This window comes from Mesoplodon densirostris, chromosome X (genome assembly GCF_025265405.1).
Source record: "Mesoplodon densirostris isolate mMesDen1 chromosome X, mMesDen1 primary haplotype, whole genome shotgun sequence".
Taxonomy (NCBI): Eukaryota; Metazoa; Chordata; class Mammalia; order Artiodactyla; family Ziphiidae; genus Mesoplodon; species Mesoplodon densirostris.
This window is the reverse complement of record NC_082681.1, coordinates 101,332,799-101,346,046: the sequence shown is the minus strand read 5'-3', so window position 1 is coordinate 101,346,046 and position 13,248 is coordinate 101,332,799. Positions and strand designations below refer to the sequence as shown.

General features: G+C 38.2%; 1 pseudogene; it reads right to left on the bottom strand.

Moving 5' to 3' along the window:
- Window positions 1–3,349: 3,349 nt before the first annotated feature.
- LOC132481717 (small ribosomal subunit protein eS1-like) lies at window positions 3,350–4,173 on the bottom strand (annotated as a pseudogene).
- Window positions 4,174–13,248: the final 9,075 nt, after the last annotated feature.

The following is a 13,248-nucleotide window of genomic DNA, read 5'->3' as shown; positions in this document are numbered from 1 at the left end:
AAGAAATGGACAAATTCTTAGAAATGCACAACCTGCCAAGACTGAATCAGGAAGAAATAGAAAATATGAACAGACCAATCACAAGCACTGAAATTGAAACTGTGATCAAAAATCTTCCAACAAACAAAAGCCCAGGACCAGATGGCTTCACAGGCGAATTCTATCAAGCATTTAGAGAAGAGCTAACACCTATCCTTCTCAAACTCTTCCAAAATATAGCAGAGGGAGGAACACTCCCAAACTCATTCTATGAGGCCACCATCACCTTGATACCAAAACCAGACAAGGATGTCACAAAGAAAGAAAACTACAGGCCAATATCACTGATGAACATAGATGCAAAAATCCTCAACAAAATACTAGCAAACAGAATCCAACAGCACATTAAAAGGATCATACACCATGATCAAGTGGCATTTATCACAGGAATGCAAGGATTCTTCAATATACGCAAATCAATCAACATGATACACCATATTAACAAACTGAAGGAGAAAAACCATATGATCATCTCAATAGATGCAGAGAAAGCTTTTGACAAAATTCAACACCCATTTATGATAAAAACCCTGCAGAAAGTAGGCATAGAGGGAACTTTCCTCAACATAATAAAGGCCATATATGACAAACCCACAGCCAGCATCGTCCTCAATGGTGAAAAACTGAAACCATTTCCACTAAGATCAGGAACAAGACAAGGTTGCCCACTCTCACCACTCTTATTCAACCTAGTTTTGGAAGTTTTAGCCACAGCAATCAGAGAAGAAAAGGAAATAAAAGGAATCCAAATGGGAAAAGAAGAAGTAAAGCTGTCACTGTTTGCAGATGACATGATACTATACATAGAGAATCCTAAAGATGCTACCAGAAAACTACTAGAGCTAATCAATGAATTTGGTAAAGTAGCAGGATACAAAATTAATGCACAGAAATCTCTGGCATTCCTATATACTAATGATGAAAAATCTGAAAGTGAAATCAAGGAAACACTCCCATTTACCATTGCAACAAAAAGAATAAAATATCTAGGAATAAACCTACCTAAGGAGACAAAAGACCTGTATGCAGAAAATTATAAGACACTGATGAAAGAAATTAAAGATGATACAAATAGATGGAGAGATGTACCATGTTCTTGGATTGGAAGAATCAACATTGTGAAAATGACTCTACTACCCAAAGCAATCTACAGATTCAATGCAATCCCTATCAAACTACCAATGGCATTTTTCACAGAACTAGAACAAAAAATTTCACAATTTGTATGGAAACACAAAAGACCCCGAATAGCCAAAGCAATCTTGAGAACGAAAAATGGAGCTGGAGGAATCAGGCTCCCTGACTTCAGACTATACTACAAAGCTACAGTAATCAAGACAGTATGGTACTGGCACAAAAACAGAAAGATAGATCAACGGAACAGGATAGAAAGCCCAGAGATAAACCCACGGACATATGGTCACCTTATCTTTGATAAAGGAGGCAGGAATGTACAGTGGAAAAAGGACAGTCTGTTCAATAAGTGGTGCTGGGAAAACTGGACAGGGACATGTAAAAGTATGAGATTAGATCACTCCCTAACACCATACACAAAAATAAGCTCAAAATGGGTTAAAGACCTAAATGTAAGGCCAGACACTATCAAACTCCTAGAGGAAAACATAGGCAGAACACTCTATGACATAAATCACAGCAAGATCCTTTTTGACCCACCTCCTAGAGAAATGGAAATAAAGACAAAAATAAACACATGGGACCTAATGAAACTTCAAAGCTTTTGCACAGCAAAGGAAACCATAAACAAGACCAAAAGACAACCCTCAGAATGGGAGAAAATATTTGCAAATGAAGAAACTGACAAAGGATTAATCTCCAAAATTTACAAGCAGCTCATGCAGCTCAATAGCAAAAAAACAAACATCCCAATCCAATAATGGGCAGAAGACCTAAATAGACATTTCTCCACAGAAGATATACAGACTGCCAACAAACACATGAAAGGATGCTCAACATCTTTACTCATTAGAGAAATGCAAATCAAAACTACAATGAGATATCATCTCACACCAGTCAGAATGGCCATCATCAAAAAATCTAGAAACAATAAATGCTGGAGAGGGTGTGGAAAAAAGGGAACACTCTTGCACTGCTGGTGGGAATGTGAATTGGTACAGCCACTATGGAGAACGGTATGGAGGTTCCTTAAAAAACTACAAATAGAACTACCATATGACCCAGCCATCCCACTACTGGGCATATACCCTGAGAAAACCATAATTCATAAAGAGACATGTACCAAAATGTTCATAGCAGCCCTATTTACAATAGCCCGGAGATGGAAACAACCTAAGTGTCCATCATCAGATGAATGGGTAAAGAAGATGTGGCACATATATACAATGGAATATTACTCAGCCATAAAAAGAAATGAAATTGAGCTATTTGTAATGAGGTGGATGGACCTAGAGTCTGTCATACAGAGTGAAGTAAGTCAGAAAGAGAAAGACAAATACTGTATGCTGACACATATATATGGAATTTAAGGAAAAAAAATGTCATGAAGAACATAGGGGTAAGACAGGAATAAAGACACAGACCTACTAGAGCATGGACTTGAGGATATGGGGAGGGGGAAGCGTAAGCTGTGACAAAGTGAAAGAGCGGCATGGACATATATACACTACCAAACGTAAGGTAGATAGCTAGTGGGAAGCAGCCGCATAGCACAAGGAGATCAGCTCGGTTCTTTGTGACCGCCTGGAGGGGTGGGATAGGGAGGGTGGGAGGGAGACGCACAAGGGAGGGGATATGGGAACATATGTATATGTATAACTGATTAAATTTGTAAAATAAAATTTAAAAAAAATTAAAAAATTAAAAAAATTTTTAAAAAAAAGAATGATATTAGAAATCAATAAGTGAAAGAAATTTGGAAAACTAACAAATAAGAAGAAATTAAACAACACACTCCACTCTGACTTGCTTGAGACCTTTTCTGAGGTGTTTGAGACTTCTCCTTACTATTTCAGAGTCTTCCTGTCAGACTGAGACACTTTTTGACATGTTTGAGATCCTTCCTTCTTTTTGGTCACAAATAAGACTTTTTATTTTTCACCACTAAAAGTCTGAATTTTTTTTTTTTTTCGGTACGCAGGCCTCTCACTGTTGTGGCCTCTCCCGTTGCGGAGCACAGGCTCCGGATGCGCAGGCTCAGCAGCCATGGCTTACGGGCCCAGCTGCTCCACGGCACGTGGGATCTTCCCGGACCGGGGCACGAACCCGTGTCCCCTGCATCGGCAGGCAGACTCTCAACCAATGTGCCACCAAAGAAGCCCTAAAAGTCTGAATTTTAAACAGAGTCTTGGACTGGTGGCTCATATCCTTCAGCTTGTTCAACTTTAGGACCTGTCTCATCCCAGTAGACTTTCCAGAACTACTACCATCACAGTTAAGCCCCATGAGCTTTCCCAATTCAAACGTGGGCTTCTTTAGCATCCTTACTTCTCTAACAAAGACATCATGGAGTGGATAAATACATTGGCAAACCTCTTCTATGTCTTTTCCAATGCTGTCTGGAATCAATTTATTGACCACTTCTTGCAAGTCATTTGTCTACACCTCTAGGGTCATGATTTCCATCATCTTCTTCTGGATTTGGCAGACCTGTTGGTGCTAAGTATAAGAGCTCTTCCAAATCTAATTGTTGCATTTTTTAATAAAATAGACAAAGCAAATAACTTTCAGTAGTCTTGACATTGACAGGAGCTTCAATCACAGGCTGCCATGTTTTGACCATGGAGCATATTTTGTCGCAGGTAAACTCCATGCTATGGAAGTTAGTTAGGCAGTTTTGCCCTGAATATCCTCAGTAATTAGCTTGAGTATTCTAAATGCAACTGCATCATTCTGCAGATCAGCAAGGCTCATTTCAAAAACATGATATCATTTGATTCCTTGAGCTCTCATGACTAGTGTTTTTCCAACATTTCTTATATTGAACACAGCTGGTGCTTTCACATCATACCAGTCTTCCTTAGAAATTGGATCAACCACTTTCTTCTTGGGTCCCTTTTTGCTGCTTTTCATTAGGTGCTTGTTCCTGCCAACTGTCAAGGAGCTGCTCAGAGCCCTTCCTTGGTTTTGAGACTCTCTCTGACTTCTCCATCCTGACATGTTTTTGATCCTTCCCTTCCTATTTGAGACTCTCCCTGACTTGTCTGACCCTCTTCCTGACATACGTGACTGTCTTCCTGGCCTACTTGAGACCCATCATTAACTATATATATATATATATATATATATATATATATATATAAACACTAAGACTTTGCCTGACATCTTTTTTTTTAACATTTTTATTGGAGTATAATTGCTTTACAATGCTGTGTTAGTTTCTGCTTTATAGCAAAATGAATCAGTTATAGATATATATATATATCCCCATATCTCTTCCCTCTTCCATTTCCCTCCCTCCCACTCTCCCTATCCCTCCCATCTAGCTGGTCATAAAGCACCAAGCTGATCTCCCTGTGCTATGCGACTACTTCCCACTAGCTATCTATTTTACATTTGGTAGTATATCTATGTCCATATATACACTAGCACTCTATCACTTTGTCCCAGCTTACCCTTCCCCCTCCCCGTGTCCTCAGCTCCATTCTCTAGTAGGTCTGCGTCTTTATTCCCGTCTTGCCCCTAGTTTCTTCATGACTTTTTTTTTTTTTAGATTCCATATATATGTGTCAGCATATGGTATCTGTTTTTCTCCTTCTGACTTACTTCACTCTGTAGGACAGACTCTAGGTCCATCCACCTCATGACAAATAACTCAATTTCAGTTCTTTATATGGCTGAGTAATATTCCATTGTATATATGTGCCTCACCTTCTTTATCCATTCATCTGTCAATGGACACTAAGGTTGCTTCCATGTCCTGGCTATTGTAAATAGAGCTGCAATGAACATTGTGGTACATGACTCTTCTTGAATTATGGTTTTCTCAGGGTATATGCCCAGTAGTGGGATTGCTGGGTCGTATGGTAGTTCTATTTGTAGTTTTTTAAGGAACCTCCATACTGTTCTCCATAGTGGCTGTACCAATTTACATTCCCACCAACAGTGTATGAGGGTTCCCTTTTCTCCACACCCTCTCCAGCATTTATTGTTTGTAGATTTTTTGATGATGGCCATTCTGATGGGTGTGAGATGATACAGCATTGTAGTTTTGATTTGCGTTTCTCTACTGACTAATGATGTTGAGCATTCTTTCATGTGTTTGTTGGCAATCTGTATATCTTCTTTGGAGAAATGTCTATTTAGGTCTTCTGCACATTTTTGGATTGCGGTGTTTGTTTTTTTGATATTGAGCTGCATGGACTGCTTGAAAATTTTGGTGATTAATCCTTTGTCAGTTGCTTCATTTGCAAATATTTTCTCCCATTCTGAGAGTTGTCTTTTCATCTTGTTTATGGTTTCCTTTGCTGTGCAAAAGCTTTTAAGTTTAATTGGGTCCCATTTGTTTATTTTTGTTTTTATTTCCATTTCTCTAGAAGGTCGGTCAAAAAGGATCTTGCTGTGATTTATGTCATAGAGTGTTCTGCCTATGTTTTTCTCTAAGAGTTTGATAGTGTCTGGCCTTACATTTAGGTCTTTAATCCATTTTGAGTTGATTTTTATGTGTGCTGTTAGGGAGTGTTCTAATTTCATTCTTTTACATGTAGCTGTCCAGGTTTGCCAGCACCACTTATTGAAGAGGCTGTCTTTTCTCCATTGTATATTCTTGCCTCCTTTATCAAAGATAAGGTGACCATATGTGCGAGGGTTTATCTCTGGGCTTTTTATCCTGTTCCATTGATCTGTCTTTCTGTTTTTGTGCCAGTACCATACTGTCTTGATTACTGTAGCTTTGTAGTATAGTCTGAAGTCAGGAAGCCTGATTCCTCCAGCTCCGTTTTTCTTTCTCAAGATTGCTTTGGCTTTTCGGGATCTTTTGTGTTCCCATACAAATTGTGAAATATTTTGTTCTAGTTCTGTGAAAAATGCCAGTGGTAGTTTGATAGGGATTGCATTGAATCTGTAGATTGCTTTGGGTAGTAGAGTCATTTTCACAATGTTGATTCTTCCAAGCCAAGAACATGGTATATCTCTCCATCTATTTGTATCATCTTTAATTTCTTTCATCAGTGTCTTATAATTTTCTGCATACAGGTCTCTTGTCTCCTTAGGTAGGTTTATTCCTAGGTATTTTATTCTTTTTGTTGCAATGATAAATGGGAGTGTTTTCTTGATTTCACTTTCAGATTTTTCATCATTAGTGTATAGGAATGCAAGAGATTCCTGTGCATTAATTTTGTATCCTGCTACTTTACCAAATTCATTGATTAGCTCTAGTAGTTTTCTGGTAGCATCTTTAGGATTCTCTATGTAGAGTATCATGTCATCTGCAAACAGTGACAGCTTTACTTCTTCTTTTCCGATTTGGATTCCTTTTATTTCTTTTTTGTCTCTGATTGCTGTGGCTAAAACTGCCAAAACTATGTTGAATAAGAGTGGTGAGAGTGGGCAACCTTGTCTTGTTCCTGATCTTAGTGGAAATGGTTTCAGTTTTTCACCATTGAGGACGATTTTGGCTGTGGGTTTGTCATATATGGCCTTTATTATGTTGAGGTAAGTTCCTTCTATGCCTACTTTCTGAAGGGTTTTTATCATAAATGGGAGTTGAATTTTGTCAAAAGCTTTCTCTGCATGTATTGAGATGATCATATGGTTTTTCTCCTTCAATTTGTTAATATGGTGTATCACATTGATTGATTTGCATATATTGAAGAATCCTTGCATTCCTGTGATAAATGCCACTTGATCATGGTGTATGATCCTTTTAATGTGCTGTTGCACTCTGTTTGCTAGTATTTTCTTGAGGATTTTTGCATCCATGTTCATCAGTGATATTGGTCTGTAGTTTTCTTTTTTTGTGACATCTTTGTCTGGTTTTGGTATCAGGGTGGTGGTGGCCTCATAGAATGAGTTTGGCAGTGTTCCTCCCTCTGCTACATTTTGGAAGAGTTTGAGGATAGGTGTTAGCTCTTCTCTAAATGTTAGATAGAATTGGCCTGTGAAGCCATCTGGTCCTGGGCTTTTGTGTGTTGGAAGATTTTTAATCACAGTTTCAATTTCAGTGCTTGTCATTGGTCTGTTCATATTTTCTACTTCTTCCTGGTTCAGACTCAGAAGGGTGTGCATTTCTAAGAATTTGTCCATTTCTTCCAGGTTGTCCATTTTATTGGCATAGAGTTGCTTGTAGTCATCTCTCATGATCTTTTGTATTTCTGCAGTGTCAGTTGTTACTTCCCCTTTTTCATTTCTAATTCTATTGATTTGAGTCTTCTCCCTTTTTCTTGATGAGTCTAGCTAATGGTTTATCAATTTTGTTTTTCACAAAGAACCAGCTTTCAGTTTTATTGATCTTTGCTATCATTTCCTTCATTTCTTTTTCATTTATTTCTGAGGTTTATGATTTCTTTCCTTCTGCTAACTTTGGGGTTTTTTTATTCTTCTTTTTCTAATTGCTTTAGGTGTAAAGTTAGGTTGTTTATTTGAGTTGTTTCTTGTTTCTTAAGCTAGGATTGTATTGCTATAAACTTCCCTCTTAGAACTGCTTTTGCTGCATCCCTTAGGTTTTGGGTTGTTGTGTTTTCATTGTCATTTGTTTCTAGGTATTTTTTGATATCCTCTTTGATTTCTTCAGTGATCTCTTGGTTATTAAGTAGTGTATTGTTTAGCCTCCATGTGTTTGTATTTTTTACGGATTTTTTCCTCTAATTGATATCTAGTCTCATAGCATTGTGGTCGGAAAAGATACTTGATACAATTTCAATTTTCTTCAATTTACCAAGGCTTGATTTGTGACCCAAGATATGCTCTGTCCTGGAGAATGTTCCATGAGCACTTGAGAAGAAAGTGTATTCTGTTGTTTTTGGTTGGAATGTCCTATAGATATCAATTAAGTCCATCTTGTTTAATATATCATTTAAAGCTTGTGTTTCCTTATTTATTTTCATTTTGGATGATCTGTCCATTGGTGAAAGTGGGGTGTTAAAATCCCCTAGTATGAATGTGTTACTGTAGATTTCCCCTTTTATGGCTGTTAGTATTTGCCTTATGTACTGACATGCTCCTATGTTAGGTGCATAAATATTTACAATTGTTATATCTTCTTCTTGGATCGATCCCTTGATCATTATGTAGTGTCCTTCTTTGTCTCTTGTAAAAGTCTTTGTTTTAAAGTCTATTTTGTCTGATATGAGAATTGCTACTCCAGCTTTCTTTTGGTTTCCATTTGCATGGAATATCTTTTTCCATCCCCTCACTTTCAGTCTGTATGTGTCCCTAGGTCTGAAGTGGGTCTCTTGTAGACAGCAAATATATGGGTCTTGTTTTTGTGTCCATTCAGCCAGTCTATGTCTACTGGTTGGAGCATTTAATCCATTTACATTTAAGGTAATTATCGATATGCATGTTCCTATTACTATTTTCTTAATTGTTTTGGGTTTGTTATTGTAGGTCTTTTCCTTCTCTTGTGTTTCTTGCCTAGAGAAGTTCCTTTAGCATTTGTTGTAAAGCTGGTTTGGTTGTGCTGAATTCTCTTAGCTTTTGCTTGTCTGTAAAGGTTTTAATTTCTCCATCAAATCTAAATGAGATCCTTGCTGGGTAGAGTAATCTTGGTTGTAGGTTTTTCCCTTTCATCACTTTAAATATGTCCTGCCATTCCCTTCTGGCTTACAAAGTTTCTGCTGAAAGATCAGCTGTTAACCTTATGGGGATTCCCTTTTATGTTATTTGTTGTTTTCCCTTGCTGCTTTGAATATTTTTTCTTTGTATTTTGTTGCAGTTTTTCAGTCAGAGACGAAAAGGAGTCCAACACACGAGATGTATGTGTTAAAGCACAGTGGTAGAGGGCTGTTGCTCGCTCAGGCAAAACAGCAAAGCCCTCAGTCCACTATGGCGTATTTATTTAAGCTTTATCTTACATCTATTATACTTTTTGTAATTAAAAGCATATTTTAAGAGCTAGATGTACTTTACTTATAACTTTATCTAACACAAAGAGCTCTATTTAGCGCAGGCTGTGCCTTCCTTGAACATCTAATCAGTGCACCTCCTTATTTCCTTATGTTCCCAATTATACCAAGGACATGCATGGGTCAGTGCCCAGAACGGTCAGTACTGCTTGCAGTCCTGAAACATTCACACGCACCCAGCTTGCTAGGTGAACTGATTCTTGGGTCACGTCTCTTCCCATGTCCTCAGTTACCCTTCTACATATTTAATTTTTGACAGTTTGATTAATATGTGTCTTGGTGTGTTTCTCCTTGGATTTATCCTGTATGGGACTCTCTGTGCTTCCTGGACTTGATTAACTATTTCCTTTCCCTTATTAGGGAAGTTTTCAACTATAATCTCTTCTAATATTTTCTCAGTCCTTTTCTTTTTCTCTTCTTCTTCTGGGACCCCTATAATTCGAATGTTGGTCTCCGCCCATGAAGGGGCTTCTAGTGTGTGGAAACCTTTCCTCCTTCACAGCTCCCTCCCACTGGTGCAGGTCCCGTCCCTATTCTTTTGTCTCTGTGTTTTCTTTTTTCTTTTGCCCTACCCAGGTATGTGGGGAGTTTGTGTCAGTGTTTTTCATTAGAATATAGTTTTAGCTGTTGTCTTGGAGAGCCAAAATAATAGTCTTACACAATAGAAAGCAGTTCATTTCTCCTTCGTGTTAACATCTGGGCACATGTGGTCCAGGGCTGCCCTCTCAGTACCATGGTGGTTCCCAGGCTCCTCTGTCTTATGGAATTGCCATGCCCAGGTGGAGCTTTTCCTCATGGTCCAAGATGGCTCATTAGCACATCCCTCTTCCGTCTTCCAGCCAAAAAGAAGAGGGAAGCGATAGGGGGTAGCAAACTCTGCCCTTTTAAGGACATGACCCGAAAATTGCACATATCACTTCTCCTCACATATCGTTGGCCAGAATGCAGTCACATGACCATACCTATCTATAAAGGAAGCTGAGTAATGTAGTCTTTATTCTGGGAAGCCATTTTACCTTATTAAACTCAGGTTTCTATTACTACCAAAAAAAAAAGAAAAAGACAAAAAGCTATTGGGGAAAAATTAGCAGTCTCCCATTCTGAAACTTGGAAATTTTTAATTTGGCTTAAAAAGAATTTCCCTCTCTGACAAGAGAAAAAAGTGGAATTTCCCTCCCTTTTCTCCTCCTTAACTTGGTAGCTCCCACAGAATAGTTTTTCATTCTAAGCAATGAAAACCAAGGGAAAAAAGGTTGCTGAAAACTGGAGTATTTATTTGTAACCAAAAATGACTTGGACTATCACACTGGTACCTAACGACCAACCTGAATTTTGTAATTGAATGCCTGTGCATGCAGCAAGAGCTCAGAACATTTTGAGATGCAGAGCAGGATCAGATCACCATCTGGACCATAAATAATTTATACATTTTAAATACCTGGGAATCACATGGGTCAGGAATAAATAATATACTAAATCTCAGTGAGAAAAAAATTCTTCCAACATTGTGTCTGTGAATCCAATTTAAATCCTAATGACAGTTCTTAGAATTGGATTAAAATTCAGGAAAGGTCCCTAGTGCTTATGTAAAACTAAATGAACATTATTCTTGATTTTTTTAATATACAAAGAATGGCTGATCAAGTTAAGCTTAAATCTCCACAATCCAGTCATAGGACTGTGGCACCAACTGGGATTGAACTCCACATCCAATGCCCTGTCTTTGGGTAAGACTTTGAGGTAAGACTCCCTTATCGGATTCTGACCAAATAGTGACTTTACACACTGGGCCCTGAGTTTGTGCAATATGGTCAATGCTTTAGGGGTTTTTGAGAGTTTGCTGAGGTATCTGATTCTTGAAGAAAGAACACGGCAGAAAGAGATACGGGGGGGCTGGTCTTACTTGGTGGTGAGAAGGTGAGACAGAGCACTGGGCTACCCCAGATCCTGGGGGTGGAGCACTGGCAGGGGGTAAGGTCAAGCTGGACATTGTCATAAATTCACAACAGAAGCTCTTCCAGGGTGGAACCAGGAGCCTGAAGCCTAGAAATAAACTAGATTAGGAACTGGCAAGGTAACTTGACCACTGACCTTCACCAAGCACTTGTCAGTGACCTTGGTCAGCCTTTACAGGCCCAGCCATCTACCTGCCAGCCACTCTCTGGGCAGTGCCTTAAAGGCCCCACAGATGAAGCTTCAGCATTATACTCTCTGGGATGGATTTCAATGATGAGTTGGTTGGGCATTTTTCTGTCTTATTGGGAAATGAAGGATCATGTGCAGTCCCCTTGAATTTGAATATGTGTGGACACAAATATGTGTTTTTTCAGTACTGAGAATTTTTATTTCAAATATATTGAAAGAGTTCTTTTGGACTTAGATGTTTGTTTTTATCATCTATCACTTTGGATATACATAAAAAGGAAAATTATATTACAAAATAAATTGGTGAAGGTATTCCTGAGGCTTCTTCACATTCAGAACCCCACTTTTCTGAACTTTTTAAATTGAGGTATAGCATACATAAAGTATATAAAGTGCACTACTCCTAAAGTTGATTTTCACTTATATGTGGAATCTAAAAAAAAAAAAAAAAAAAAAAATACTTGTAGAAGCAGAGGGTAGAATGGCGCTTACCAGGAGCTGGGGGTGGGGGAATGGGAGAGATGTTGTTTAAGGGTACAAACTTGCAACTAGTAGATAAATAAGTCCTGGACACTATACACAGTACAGTGATTATAGATACTAAAATTGTATTATAAACATTAAACTTGCCTAGAGACTAGATCTTAATTGTTCCCAACACTAGAAGAAATGATACTTATGTGACATGTTAGAGGTGTTAACTAATGCTACAATGGCAATCATACCACAATATAAATATATCAATCTATATATTGAACTTATACAATGTTATATGTCAAATATATCTCAATAAATAAATTTATATATATGTAATTGGTGGGAATATAAACTGATACAACCACTTTGGAAAATAGTTTTACAATATGTACTAAAGTTAAACATATTCTTACCAGCAATTCCACTCCTGAGTATATACCCAAGAGAAATTAGTGCATATGTTCACCAAAATACATGTATAAGAACATTCATAGCAGCACTATTCATACTAGTCAACATTGGCAACAACGAAAATGTCCATCAACAGGAGAATGGATAAATACATTGGTGGTATATTCATACAATAGAATAATACACAGCCACGAAAAAGAACAATGACTAAGATACACAATAACATGGGTGAATATCACAGATCCCATGATGAATGAAAGAAACCAGACACAAAACAGTACATACTGTATGATTCCATCTATATCAAGTTCAAGAACAGGGAAAACTGAGAGATTGTGATAAGTCAAAATAATGATTACCTCTTGGAGGTGTTGTTATTAACAAAAGCAATAAAGGCTCATTGTAAAACACAAACAGTGCTGCCAGGGCCTCTCTTCCCCCATGTATCTGCAAAACTAACTTCTCACCTTTAAGTCTTTGTTCAAATGTCACTGAGTCAGCAAGGCCTAGCCTGACCACCCTAATATAAACTGCAATCCACACCCCTCCACTCCTGATCCTTTGTACCATACTTTCTTACTTTTTCTATTTTACCTTTTACCTTCTAAAATACTCTAGAATTTAGTTATTATATTTTTGGCTTACTACCTAGTCCCCTCGCTAGAATGTAAGCTCCACATCCAGTGACGAGTCTTTGTGGGGAGTATAAAGACCCAGCCCACTTGCCCCAGTTCAGGGCATCACGATAGGCTTATCCCCACTCCAGAGCTCCCCATGGGATCCACTGAGGCCTTTGTTACAACCACATCCAAACTCAACTTTTCCCTGTGCCCAATCAGGCTTCACTCACTCTCCAAAGGTACTGATTTCTACAGAACTTCCCAGTAAGTTTCCTGCATGTGAATCATAGCCTCAAAAGTCTGTTTCCTGCAGTACCTGAACTGTAACACTGTCATTCCCTGAAACAGAGAACAAGGCAGGATCAGGTACTGGGGAAGAGTCATGAGTTCAGATTTGGACATGTTCCCTTTGAAGCAACTTTGCCATATCTAAGAAATGTCAAACAGGCAGTTGCATATATGAGAAAAAGAATAGATTTTTTCCCTCAAGCTGTTCATGATATAATCAAGAAGACACG